The sequence below is a fragment of the Pavona decussata genome, unplaced genomic scaffold (assembly GCF_977016875.1).
Source record: "Pavona decussata unplaced genomic scaffold, jaPavDecu1.1 SCAFFOLD_201, whole genome shotgun sequence".
NCBI classification, from domain to species: domain Eukaryota; kingdom Metazoa; phylum Cnidaria; class Anthozoa; order Scleractinia; family Agariciidae; genus Pavona; species Pavona decussata.
Window position 1 is genome coordinate 686,707 of NW_028145609.1, and position 12,887 is coordinate 699,593.

General features: G+C 37.8%; 1 protein-coding gene, 2 long non-coding RNA genes and 1 pseudogene across 8 annotated transcripts in view; 2 read left to right on the forward strand and 2 right to left on the reverse strand.

Moving 5' to 3' along the window:
- The window catches only part of LOC146461180 (peroxidasin-like), a 163,516-nt gene that overhangs the window by 76,236 nt on the left and 74,393 nt on the right, over positions 1 to 12,887 (forward strand). The window lies entirely within an intron of this gene.
- LOC146461181 (uncharacterized) overlaps positions 1 to 12,887 on the reverse strand; it is a 90,257-nt gene that overhangs the window by 59,375 nt on the left and 17,995 nt on the right. The gene's annotated exons all lie outside the window — the stretch shown is intronic.
- LOC146461183 (uncharacterized) overlaps positions 1 to 12,887 on the reverse strand; it is a 78,616-nt pseudogene that overhangs the window by 41,067 nt on the left and 24,662 nt on the right. The window lies entirely within an intron of this gene.
- LOC146461186 (uncharacterized) lies at positions 1,732 to 12,092 on the forward strand. Of its 4 annotated transcripts, XR_014857457.1 has the most exons (7): positions 1,755 to 1,795; positions 5,408 to 5,491; positions 6,592 to 6,670; positions 7,295 to 7,439; positions 8,717 to 8,809; positions 10,781 to 10,937; positions 11,822 to 12,092. It is a non-coding gene; the product is annotated as an uncharacterized LOC146461186 (long non-coding RNA). The 4 variants fall into 4 exon arrangements; XR_014857459.1 differs by having other exon boundaries at positions 1,732 to 1,795; positions 7,305 to 7,439; positions 10,781 to 12,092; XR_014857456.1 differs by having other exon boundaries at positions 10,781 to 12,092.

Sequence of the window (12,887 nt, forward strand, 5' to 3'; positions counted from 1 at the left end):
TATCTGCAACTAGATGTAAGTGGTTTATTAAATAATCTTCTCTTGAGGACATGATAAAAGGCATTAACTGTACCACTGTTACTTCAGAGTTTGCTTTTTGGTCACAAATTAAAGTGATTTAAGGAGTATTTTTGCCTGGTTTATCACTATGCAGGAAAAGCAGATTTTAGTAGCGGCCATTGAAATCCAAAAGAAAATTGGGGGTAACCGGGCATTCTTTTAGAGATAACTAAGCAACAATTATTCTAAAAAGCAGTAAAATACAAAGTAATGTATCGCACTTTTTTTCCAAATTGAAGCTTTATAATCTCTGAAAAATGCATGGTTACCCCCAATTTTCTTTTTGGATACCAAAATCACTTCGTTAAGTTCTGCTTTCTCCGCATAGTTTTAAAGCGCCCAAAAATATACCTTTATTACTAGGCACCACCTATAGGAAACCCGAGTAACTCGAGAATTGTGCAGTAGGTATGCGTGGTATCAACAGTATAAGGCACCGTTCTAAGCGCTAATGCTTGAACGGTCAGTATAAAATGCAGACTGCAGATTGCAGACTGCAGAATGGGTATAAAATGCAGACTAGGTATAAAATGCAGACTGCAGACTGGGTATACACTGTAAAATGCAGACTGAGACTAAAACTGCCTCTTTGTCAAATACAGGATACATTTTGAATTTTTCAACTTACCTTACGCTAGTGTCATACAATCATCTTTCGAGATCAATTCCCATGAAACTGACATTATTAATATATTCTTTTCGAAGAACGTTACTTCGCACGTGGTTGACCTTTTCGCCGCTTTGCGTCAACATGATATCGGCGACATCGGTAAGTGGCAGTCAGGGCGGAGTAAAATAATGTTTTTTGAATAAAATATGTGTTCATGTACTGCTAGAATACTGAAGGTATACAATTTGCCTTTGACAAACGTCTTTAATATTCAAAGAAACTAGTTAAAATCTGTCGATGTCAAATTGCCTGCCCCCTCGGAAATCAAGTCTGTTTCCCGGCTCATTATAATAATCATGAAAACCGTCATGCATGGGTGTAATAAATATTGTTTACGAACTAATGCAAAGCAATTAAGCTCGAGTCTTCTTTGCGAAGAAAGACTAAAAGCTACCAAATCGAGATAAGGAGACTAACTGTTAAGAAATGGGCCAAAAATAAGGTCAATTTCGTGGGAGATGATCTCAGAAACGTGATTGCGTGACACTAGAGTAAGTTGAAAATTGAAAATGTATCCTGTATTTGATGAAGAGGCGGTTTTGGTCTCAGTCTGCATTTTATACTCAGTCTGCAGTCTGCAGTCTGCATTTTATACCTAGTCTGCATTTTATACCCAGTCTGCAGTCTGCAATCTGCAGTCTGCATTTTATACTGACCGTTATTGGTCGTACACTGAACTGCATTTGTGAAAACACTATTACTTTCAAACCTTCTTTGATGAATCTTGGCTCCATTAAATGCCAAAAAGAACAGTTATGCTTTGAATCATAATTCCAACAACCTTTATGCGCAATGCTAGCTTTTAAAATGAGCAAGAAAGCGACTGGAGTCTGACTGAGTACCGGCAGCCATCTTGGATTTCATTCAGGCTGGAAAGACTGGGCATGAACAAAGCCATTTTGGTCAGCAGATATGGCACTGCAGGCTCGGGAGAAGACCGTTTCATGTTAGATTTTAGGCGGGATTCAAGCGTTTAGGAGACATTTCCTCAGGATTTTTACCTCTGTTAAGCTAAAAAATGATGGATTAAAGCAGCATTATGTGGATAACTACTTTTAGAAAGAGGTAAGATTTCACACAATAATTTTGATGAAAGACTATTGTACGTGAAAATGTGTGATTTTATAGATCTAGATCTTCTGGGCGAGTGCAATTGCCGCTCTTGAATTTTATAGAGCAAATTCGAGATTTTTGAAGTAGACAGTCCCTATTTATTTTTAATACAAAGCTTTCGCAATTGTTTTTACTGGGTAATAAATATTATTGTTATTTGTAGCCGGTTTGATATAATGTCTTGGTATAAGCTGAAGACTTACATGATCTTGATTTGAATGAAGCATGAAGATCAGTTCATGATCAACGTCATGCCTAATTTGGGTGTATATTTTTGTAACTGTCACCTCAGATGATAGAATGCACTAATTTTACTCAGAAACCACCAAGATCACTGTGATCACTCAGAAGGACTCACTTAATTAAAGCGCTCAATTTTCTGTTTTACTACAGATTTTCAACTCAATATTGTTGTCAAGCCGATACACAAGACTACTGATCATGATCATGAGCTTCAGAGTGAAGTCACCAAATCCTGCTCAAAAAGATAAGACGACCACTATGATCGTTGGACTCATTTTAACTGATTCAATTTGTTATGAATCGTGCATTTTGCTACTACTGTACTACTCAGGAACAAATTACATGAATTTACATGAATGTAAAGCCTGATCACAAAAAATAATAATAAATTCCTGTCTGTCCCTCAGTCACTACTTGTGGTCAAAGCCTTTAGTGTAATTTTAAGCTTTATAAAATAAAGCTGTTTCCATCAATGGCAAAGCATGATCAGAGAAATGTTTTCGTTACTGAATTCCATGGATATTGTCTTTCCATTAAATTGCCTGTGTTTAATTTGCTTAATGAAATTGCTACATTTTGGTTTCACTAGGGGCTAGGACCTGGTGCCAGACTTGCAACTTAACGATGATTTGAAGTTGACGTATATATGCCACTTGCGTTTTAATTGGGACAAATTATCTTGAAACTAATTATATAATTAAAGTTAATGAAAAATTGACCACCGAGCTATATATATATATATATATATATGCATGTAGTAGATCGCTTTAACTAATGATCATGTCAGATTTAATTTACTCACATGATCGATCATGATCAGGTCAGCTATAGGCATAGATCATGGGCATGCGCATGATCTGCATGTGATATGTCCGGCCAGGTACTGGATCGATCAGACCAGATCTGAGATGACCAAGATAAAGTGAAAAACAATGTGAAACTGAAATTTCACATGATAGATGAGTTAATCGTTTGTCTCACGATTGAGTCACAAGGATGTGGATCGCGACGTTTCGACCGCTATACTGCTGGTCTTCATCAGGCGATGGTGTCGAGTGATTGCGTGACAGTATAAGTAGCACCTTGGTTTGTGTTGATTGGTGCGTTTCGATCCTCTCTTAGGCTGTTGTTGATTGGAGGATTTCGATCCTCGTCGTTCAGACTAGAAAATTGTTCCCTCGGCCGTCCGCCTTGGTACCGATCGGTTGCTGTGTAGTTTGATAGTGGGCATCCACGCTTCCGGAATTTCAATTCCATTATCCCTATTGATGTTGTCAGGGTGAAGTCTTATGTGAATAGCCTCTTTAACCCTACGGGTGTACCAATGTGGGTCTCGGTCAATAAACTTAACCTCATCCCAGAGCGGATAGTGGCCCGTCGCATTGCTGTGTTCTGAAACGGCGGAGGATTGGGTTCGAGCAAGCCGTATGTCTCTATCGTGTTCCTTAATCCTTTCATGCATAGATCTTCCCGTCTCTCCAATATAGACCTTGCCACACTCACAGGGAATCTTGTAGACTACTCCGTCTTGTTTTGCAGGGTCGACAGTGTCCTTAGGTCGCACTAGGTGTGATCTAAGTGTTGTGTCAGATCTGAATACTGTCCGTATGCCTTGCTGTTGTAGGCAACGTCGAAGAGCCTCTGATAACCCTTTGACGTATGGTAGCACCGCAGTAGATTTAATTTCAGGCGCTGGTTCTTTTGTGGCTGTTTGTTTCTTTGTTTTCGTAATGTTTTTCACAAACGAAAACGGATAACCGTTAGAAACAAGAACTGATGAGAGGTGTTTCTTGCGAGACAACTGATGGTTTAGTTATGAGGTGTTTCGATCTATCGTACAGGCACTTGACAATACCGCGTTTTACAGATTGTGGGTGGTGTGAATCATACGCTAGGTATTGGTCAGTGTGTGTAGGCTTTCTGTAAACACTGGTAGAGAGGTAGCCATCCGAATCTCTAGTTACCAACGTGTCAAGAAAGGGTATGGTGTTGTTGGTCTCAGTTTCCATAGTGAAGCGGATCGTTGGTTGTTGACTATTGAGGTGTTGCAGGAAAATGTCAACTTTGTCTCGACTCAAGATGGTAAAGGTGTCATCCACATAGCGTTTCCAAATCTTAGGCATACAAGGCGTAGAAGTCAAAGCTTGTTCTTCAAAATCCTCCATGTAGAGGTTAGCTATGACAGCGGATACCGGGCTACCCATGGCTGCTCCCTCTTGTTGCTCATAAATTAATCCATCATACTGGAAGTATGTGGATCTTAGAATGAAATCCAAGAGGTCCGCAATCTGTGCAGGTGTTAAAGTCGTGCGGTTAGCAAGACACGGGTCAGCTTCTAGTTTCCGTAACGCGGCCTGTACGGCGCCTTCGATAGGTACGTTTGTGAACAGTGATTCTACGTCAAAAGACACCATGATCTCGCTCTCTAGTACCCTCTCACCGTTGATAGTGGACACGAAATGAGCTGAGTTGTTGACTGTATACTCTGATTTCCCTGTTAAGGGAGATAACACATCGGCTAGGTAGGAAGACAGATCATAAGCAAAGGTGTTCACACAAGAAACTATAGGTCTCAGAGGTGTATTTTCTAGTCTGAACGACAAGGATCGAAATCCTCCAATCAACAACAGCCTAAGAGAGGATCGAAACGCACCAATCAACACAAACCAAGGTGCTACTTATACTGTCACGCAATCACTCGACACCATCGCCTGATGAAGACCAGCAGTATAGCGGTCGAAACGTCGCGATCCACATCCTTGTGACTCAATCGTGAGACAAACGATTAACTCATCTATCATTTTAAACCACGATGACAAACACCTTTCATGAAATTTCACATGTTTACATGTCAATCAAAACAGTTTCACATAGTTTTTCACATCATATAGTCTATACAATGCATGATGTAAATTTCCTGTTTCACATAGTTTTATGACAGGTTTCACATAGTTATTCACATCATATCATTAAGCCTAGTTCTACTATAATGCACGATGTGAATTTCCTATTTCACATAGTTTTTTCACATCATCCATGATGTGAAAAGGAGGACCCCATTTCACTTGGTTTTCACATGGTGATTTCACACTGTTTTTCACACATGCCCATGTGAAAAAGCAGGTAAAATTTTCACATGATCTTCACATGCTTTTCACATGATTTACTCCAGTAATTTGATAGTTAATGATTTCTACTCAGAATGGGACTTTCTCTTAATTTTCCCAAAAATCTCATTTTAAAGTACTCAACCTGTGAATTAATCATGCACGTTCATCCCTTAAAGTAAGCTTTATTTCTATCTTTGTTTTGTTTGTTTAGTGTATGCTTAATCCGAGAAGCTGCAGCAAAGAACCTTAATTTTAAGAAGCTTAAGTGGAAAAATTTGGAGCAGAATGGGCTCAGGTAAGAAAATGGCAACATGTGACAATTAGTGGCATGCAAAAAAAACTTTGAATGTACAATCATGTACATGTGTTATATGGCCTAAAAGATGTAGTTCTCTGTATTACGTGATCTTTGCTCTTAGAAAAATGTTTGCTTGCTCAAATGGAAGAAATATCTATGCATATTTTAATGCCAAATACAGCTGTAAATGCTTTAATTATGTCTACATAATAAACATTCATTTGGCACAAAAAAAATATGCATAGATATTTGTCAGCAGACGTAATCATTCTGTTCCAGCAAGCAATCATTTTTTCTGAGAGCAAAGATCAAGTCATACAGGGAAAGTTCTACATATAAGGAATAGATAGTGTCCAGTGATAAGTATTCAGGATGGGTATTTTTAACCTGAATAAAGTTAATTGAGGTTTCCAAATAATGTCTTTCATTTCATGGAAGTGAGTGAAGTTTTCTAACAGCACAATGCATGTCCCAGTTTTAGTGAGGCACATTGCATCACATGAGTGTTGTCCAGGGCCCGGTTGTTCGAAAGCTGATTAAGGCTTATCCCTGATTAAAAGTTAACCGAGGTTTCCAGCTCGCTCGTTAAAAATGTTTTTAAAATCTAATTTTAAGCTACTGGTAAAGAAAATTCAATGTCAAAACTGAGGTTCAAAAATCTTTTTGAAAAATCTTTATTGTTTAGTAATGAAACGCGTATCAAAGTTCTCGTTAATCTAGGCTTAACTGTAGCTTAATCGGGCTTTGAACAACTGGGCCCAGATGGATGCAAGCAATTCATATCTGATAGTTTATAAACTTTTATAAAAGTGGTTTTAATTATTAAAATCACATACTGGCGCTCTGAGGTGAATTACAATGTGTTTACAAATCATATGTAACAATTTACACTTTCTGATTTAACAACTACTGGCAAGGGACTGGGAATTACAATTCTGTGAAAGGAAATTACAATTTAATGTAATATCTACAAAAGAATTTCGTAAACATCAAAGTTAACATTTATGACAAATGGAAACTACTTACTGTTTTCTTCATATATAGCAGCTGTGCTCAAATGCTTTTCAGTCAGTTCTCCTTTTCCCTGTTTCCTTTAGAGTCAAGTTATTCCCAAGGTGTTATCCATGGCCACAAACCCAAACTACCTTCACCGGCTGCACGCTGTACTCAGTAAATGTAAGTGACTGATCATATTAAGTGATTGCTGTAAACAACGTCTTTACATACATGTAGCACTGTTCTGTTCTGTTCTGTTCTGTTCTGTTCTTGTGTTTAGTTACTATCCATGTCGAATAAAATGTGTGATGCAACCACTAGTCATTACACTAGTGCTAGCTAATGTCTTACAGCTTCTTTTGTTTTAGTATTTTGCCTTCTTGCTGTAGTTCTGAAGCAGGAATGAACAGCTTCTCCGGTAGTCTTCTGCACACCTCTTATCTGGGCCATCACATTTTTTACAATAACTGTCAAAATTCCTGCTTACTGATTGGCTCATAGTTATTCTTTATAAGAGTACAGACAATAAAAATGACGTCAAATGTAATGCGCACACTTTCTCAATGGAAAATAAAGCCCATTCCACCATACTTTTACCAGGTTATTGTAAAAACCAAATCAATGGCAGTTTTCTATGGTCTATATTCTTATAGACCATAAAAATTAATGATGATGCCAGAAAATTCCTTTGAACTTCTCCGTCAGTTTTGAACCCTGGTGCTTGACTGTTAACAATTTTATTTTTGTCAGTTGCTGCTAAAATTTAAGCCTATTTGAAATTCACTCATCTTGTTTGTGTTGCAGGTTTTAGCAGAAGTCATGGGACCTGAAAGTGTGGTCAAACTCATGCTACCTGTTGTGATTGGCAAGTAGCTGATGATTCTGTGGCAAACATTCGTTTTAATGTCGCCAAAACTTTACGAAAATTTGCGCCTGTTCTGGACGAGAAGTAAGTACTTCATCTTCTGTTGAATGAAACAGTGGCATTTTGTGGTGGCTGTCATTTAAACAAAACAATTACAATAACAGTTTTGTGGTTACATCTGTAACACCCTTACCTGCAACCTTAGATCTTCTTCTTTAAATCTATTTGTTAGTACTCCTTTCTCTAATTTGAAGAGTTATGGAGACAATGTTCTCTGTCCATGCTCCTAAATTATGGAGCTCATTACCCATTGAATTAAGGTTACCGTATACCTTCAGAGGTGTCTTGTGTCCAAGCGATGTAGCGCATCCGATCTAAACTGTAGATACTATACCTGAACCCTCATATCAAATTAAAGCTTATAGAGCTGGCTATCAAACTAAACCAAGAATTTTGAAATAGAATGAATTGCCGAATTTTTAGCACTGTTTTCTCGAATCAATTTTTTCACTTGGAGGTGCCACTTCAAAGAGCTAAAACTCAAAGGGAATTTGTTCGTTTGCCTTCAAATTTGGACAGTAGCTAGTTTAACATATAAACAACAAAAACGTGTCTGCAAATTTTTTCTTTCGAAATATTTTTTCTCCTATTCAGTGATTTCTGTACGATCACTCCACATTATTTTTATCCTATTTCAAAAATGTTCGATAACTTTTCATTGCGATTGAACATGGCAAAACGCAGACGCGTTTTTTAGCGAAAAACAGAATTCACTTTGACTTGTAGTTTTCAAAAGGTGATTCGGATGCTCGCATTTAGAGGTCATGAAAAATTCGAGAATTCTTTTTCATTTCAAAATTCTTGGTATAGTTTGATAGCCAGCTGACTTTGAGCTTTAATTTGATATAGGGGTTTAGGTATCTACAGTTTAAACTGGACGCGCTACATCACTTGGACGCGACACACCTCTAAAGGTCTACGGTAACCTTAAGGAACTGTACTTCAGTTGATTTTTTTTTCAAAAATAGGTTGAAACGTTTCTGTTTAAATGAACATTTAGTTAATATCTGGTTAATTTTCACCTTTGCCAATTTTTTGTACATATTTAACACCCTTGTTTTTTATGAAGTTTTCTCACTTTTGTAAAGTGCCTTCAAACTTTTGGCTTTTTGGCACAATATAAATTGTCATTGTCATTGGAACTGTAATACTGGAACTGTATTTTGTAATCTTTATGGAAATTAAGAAAGGTAACAGTTTTGGGTTCATCTGCCCCCAGTCCCCACTCACTTCCCCCTTCTTCATCTGTCAGTATTGAGTTAGGTTTAAAGGCTAAAAATATGCTGCCTTTGTTTTTACAGTACCATCAAATCACAGATCAAACCAGTCCTTGATAAACTGAATGCCAATGCTGATGTAGATGTGAAGTATTTTGCACAGGAAGCCCATAACAGGTACTAAACCCTGCTTGAAAGTTTTACAGTAAATTATTAGAGTGTTGACTGGGGTTCAAGCTATGCAGACACTGTCTAATGGAAACTTTAAATAGGACATTTTATTGTGGCATTATTTGACTCCAACTACCAGAATTCTTCAGTTTTTTTTTTCTTTTTTTTTTTTTGTTTGTTGTCATGCCAATAAGAGCTTCTTTTATTCATTCCCCACTGGGGTTACAAAATTAATATTAATGATTTCTGGTAGTTGTCTTCAAATGCAATGAACCATAGAGTAAGGATGGGCAAGACTGATTGAACTGGATGCAGATGAATAAAATGTCCAAACCGAGCTATGGCTATCCTATGTTTGGTTTATCAACAGAGTTGATAACTACTAAACATAAATTGGCTGTTCTGTAAAGAGATTTGAGGGCTTACTCCCAAAACATCAGCACTCAAATCTCTTCACGGTGGCCAATTTCCCTTTAGTTATCAACTCTGTTGATAAACCAAACATTCGTTTCTTCTTTTCACTAATGCAGTACCACAGTTTCTTCAGAACCTAACCCCCATATCCATTTGGCTATCCTGTTCTGTAGCCGTTATGCTTATCTGTCATCGGACTGATCATAAAGCCTTCATCTCCTGGGCCCGGTTGCTCGAAAGCCAATTAGCGCTAATCCACGATTAAAAGTTAACTAAGGTTAAATCTTCTTGCTCGTTAAGAATCAATGTTTTTAAGGCTAATTTTAAGCTAATGGTAAAGGAAGGTTTAAGGCAAAACTGAGGAACAAAAATCTTTTGGAAAAATTCGTAAATTAACTCAAATCAAAGTTCACATTAACCCAGGATTAGCTTAATCGGGCTTTGAAAAACTGGGCCCTGGATACCGTTGTTGAAAGCCTGATTGAGCTAATCCTGGGTTAACGTGAACTATGATTCGAGTTTACTTTATATTAGTCCATAAGGATTCTTCCAAAAGATTTTTGTCCCTCAGTTTTACATTGAAATTTCTTAACCATTAGTTTAAAATTACCCTTAAAAAGCATTTTTAACGAGTAAGATAAAAACCTCAGTTAATTTTTAAGTGTGGATTAGCGTTAATCGGCTCTGCAATGGAGGGGATCTTTTATTCTCGCCTCTTCGTTTGTTGACTACTACATGTAAATTGACTTCAATCCACCTCAGTGAAGTACGAGTAAAGTTGTAGCAAAAGTCTATATATTTTTTGGTTACTTTATTTTGTTGTGCGTTAATGTGGTTAACAACGTGATGGCCAGGCTTAAAGTCCCTGCAAAGTATACAGGATATCTTTTTGTCAAACTTCTTAATATTTCATGAAGAGAAAACAAAGCAAATCGCTGCCGTGAAGGAGGTTTGGAAATTAATGTGATCTTAATTATCATAAAATTTGGTGAATTGTTAATTATTAATGGTTTGAGAAGCTATATGAAAACACTCAAAAAGAGTGTTTCATTCGATTTCCAAACACCTCGCTAGTTAGGGAGCAGGGTGGCGCAGTGGTGAGAGCACTCGCCTCCCACCAATGTGGCCCGGGTTCGATTCCCGGACTCGGCTTCATATGTGGGTTGAGTTTGTTGTTGGTTCTCGTCTTTGCTCTGAGAGGTTTTTCTCCGGGTACTTCAGTTTTCCCCTCTCCTCAAAAACCAACATTTCTAAATTCCAATTCGATTTGGAAAGTGTCCCCAATTAGCGCTCTGCACTAAAGACGTTGACACTTAAAATAAAGTGATTTATTTATTTACTTTTTTATTTATTTATTTATTTATTTATTTATTTATTTATTTATTTATTTTTTATAAAACTCAACTGCGCCTCATCTTTCCAATTCACTTCTCGGTTTTTGGAAATCGGATGAAAGACTCTTCTTCGTGTTTGATATGGTTCTTGAAATATTATGCAAGAATTGTCCAAATGGCCCACAAAATTGGCCTTTTAGCCAAGTGTTTTTGTTTTTTTTCTCTGCAGTTTTCTAAGTAACTTGTGCAAGCTCTTCTGCATCAAGATGTCTCACTGTAACCTCAGTTCACTTCAATTGTCAGCCATGCTTGCTTTGATCATAACACTTGCTATGTTTGTCCCGTGGATGAACTTTGGACTGGACTACATAAGTACATCTGTTTGGGTGACTCACTTCTTTTAATTACTGATTTCAAGTAGGCATTGTCATCGTAAAGAATCGAATTCAACTAAGTACTAGCTTGTATGATTTGTTATTTCGTGGACAACTACAGGTGCATCTGGTGTTATTTTGAAATTCTTCCTTTTTTTTTTCATTTTGGCAGAAGCAACCAAAATGACTGATGATATGTTTAAGATTTATTGGAAACATAGTTGATTAAAGGCAGTGGTTATGAAACCTGACAAACTTCTTCGTTATATGTTTTCGTTTGCCTTTTTGGTCTTGACCCTGCACAAACAACAATAGAATTCGGAATGTGTTGGAGCAACTGACCAATCGAAATGTTGTTGTTAAGATATTCAACTGTGGTGTGAACGTTAAAACAAACGATTGTGCAGGGTAGCGGCCCTTCCAACATAAATTGCAGCACCATTGTTTTCATGGCAAGGTTTCCTAACCAGTTCCTCAATTAACTATGTTTTAGCTTGTGCTGGACCCGCTGCTTTGTGGTAACGAATTGACATGAGAGCGGTGTTTCATTTTTAAGTGTTTTCTGATGTTTTAAGCATATGCCTATACAGAGCTGTACGCTGTAAAAAGATTGTGTATTGTGGTGTGATCACAAACTCACTTATTTAACCTTGAAATTCCCCAATTTTACTAGCATGTAATTTCTCCTTAATTTCACAATTTCAACAATCATTCAGGGCTTGAGAATAAAGGAAATATCACGAAAGGTAAAGTCTTGATGATTAAGTAAATTCTCCCAATAGAAGCATAAGAAATATTTGGAGACCAGTTAGGAGAAAATACATCCCAATATTGGGGCTTTAAGGGTTAACGAACCAGGAGCAAAAGAAAAACAACATTTTTTCCCTCCTTTCTAGGTGTTGGTGCTATCTTTGGCCCACTGATTTGTTCCCAACTTCATTTGTAAGTGTTTTGTTCAACGAGATGCGATAACCGTTGTTTTTTGTTTCATGAGCGTGATTAAAAAATCGCTTTAGCGGATAAATCATAAGTACATTTAGACCTAGTGTGCGCTGTTGCACGTATTTGTGGCAATCTTTACTTTGTGTTTAAAATGGCCTTGATACCTGTATAGATTGTGTACGAAATAACATTGATTTAATGTATTAAAGTTATTGCTGTCACGTGTGCTGTAATACAGTCTCGTCACTTGAGCTCTCTCTGTTGTAAAGATGACAGGGAAACAAGCCTAACGGATCTCAACACAGAGGCGTCTTTATATTACAGTGCAGTATTTTCTTAGGAGGAAGGAAGCGAGTTTGAATGCTATTTCCCTGCTAACTATCGTCCCCTATGCGCCCCCTTTCGGGATTTGCGTTTCTTGTTGTGGAGGACAGAACATGAGTAATACATGACGTATACAGTAGCGGTGCCGGTGCACAGGTGGCTTTCCACCATGAATTATATAACATGGAATGAAATTATTCCCGCATCAGCAAGCATTTCCGCGTTAAGAAAAAACTGTAGAGCACAAGGGCGCTTTCTTTTAGCCCAAATTTTCAGTTCAAAATCCCAGAAACTTAACATGTCAAACGGAAGTCTTTTTTTCCATTCGCTCCAAACTTGCAGTAAACGTAGGAAAAGTGGAGTACCTCAATTGTAATTGTAATTGACCACCCCCTTGAGGGTTTTCAGAGTCAATGAACAACAGCTAGTAGCTGAAGTGCGGAGGGACCAGAGGGTAAGATCGGACGTCAGCATATAGAGGGCGCCTCTGGCTGCCGCCTCAGTCCATATATGATCTCACCCCACCCACCCAGACCAATGACAGCTCTAATCAGATAAATCCTGACACCGGGAGCTCCAGGCCCTACTCTTTTCCAACAGTGCCAAGGGTTCTTCAACGTCCCACAGATTATTATTAGGAACAAGTGTTGTGAGACGGGACCTACGGTTTATTGCCTTATCCGAGAAGACTAGAAA